Below are 1,526 nucleotides of genomic sequence, written 5' to 3'. Positions count from 1 at the left end.
CCAAAGAAAATCGTACTATCGACAATTCCGATACATAATGCTAATGATTTCCATAACACATGACCTACATGTAGACGAGGAGAAGGAACACGTGTTGTAGAATCGGTTGTAGGAGCGGCTGGAGGGTGATAATGAATGTATGAAGACAGAGCTGAAGGTCTGAAGGTAATAACCCGTCCCCGTGATCGATAAATTTTAGCTTCGTGTTACAAAACGCATCGATTTCCTACGAGCATATATCTCCATTTTTTTTTTGCTTTTTTTTTTTTACCGTAATGTCATCAGTCGGGATGTTCATATTTGCGATTTATTTATATTGGCATTATAGTTTATGTTGTATGTGAATGTTGTGTGTTGACGGAGCGTGTCCTGCCATACCGTGCCAGTCAGGATTTGGTCTTGCCTGATGTAACAAATCTTGTAAAATCCGTCAAATAGGTTACCGATTTCTTTCCGTTCTTGATTTATAGCTTAGGTGCAATCCAGCTGTTGCATTGCAAGCCAGGGATGCAATATAAGGCGGAATGAGCAAATTATTATTTTTATTTCTTGCTAGTTGGTCAAGAAATTGTGTTCCTCTTGTTCAAGGATATACTGTATTATGGATTCTGTGTTTCTACGTTCTCTGCTATCTATGTTCTTAATGTTCAGTGATATATGTTGCCCTGTAGTTTATGTTTAGAGATAAAAGGTACTACGGTTCTTTCTGATTCCATGTGGTCTGTGTTCGAGTCTGTGCTCTGTATATGTAGTATATAATGCTTTAAAGTTCCCTATGGTTTTATTGTTATGCTTTGATCCAGAAATTATAGATTTGACCTGCGATGATTTCCTCACTCGGCTGCCAACGGACGCAGAACCTAAGCCTTCTGCTGGTAGTAACCGGTTCAAGCCTTACGGTAATGATATCAAATAGCTTCACGTGCCCTATTGATTCTTCTTTTTGTTGTTGTTGTTGTTGTACGTAGCGGTTTCCAGGCCTTCCGTTGCTTGTGATGATGTCTAACTCTACCTTATTGGAGTTTATGAACGCTCTCGAGATTCTAGTAGAGGATATTCCAGGATGTAGGTCCTAGATTATTGGAGTTTATGAACGAGATTCTAGTAGATGATATTCCAGGATCTAGGTCCTAGGATTGCCTGGTGTACGAGTCTCCAAGCCAGTCATTCAGCCTACTTGTCTCCCTTGATACGTGCGCACGAAGGGGGGGGGGGGGAAGGGGGACTAAAAACAAAGTGGGACAGAATAGTATTCCTTAACATGGTATGAATAATTATGATCCGAATTACTAAAACGATTATGATAGCTGTCGTATACTTTTCATATATTGATTATTTGAAGTATGATATGAATTACTAATGGTTATAATGATATTATGGGTTGTGAATTGTGGTGTGAATAATGCGATATAAATTGTGAATGCCATAAGGAGGTCATTGAGAGGAAAGCGCGCATGAAGCTCAGCGCATGAAATTGTATGCTGCGAAGAGTTTGTCTGTCCATTCGGCATGCATAGCGTTGGCCT

This window comes from Penaeus vannamei, chromosome 39 (genome assembly GCF_042767895.1).
Source record: "Penaeus vannamei isolate JL-2024 chromosome 39, ASM4276789v1, whole genome shotgun sequence".
Lineage (NCBI taxonomy): Eukaryota > Metazoa > Arthropoda > Malacostraca > Decapoda > Penaeidae > Penaeus > Penaeus vannamei.
This window is presented reverse-complemented; position numbering follows the sequence as displayed.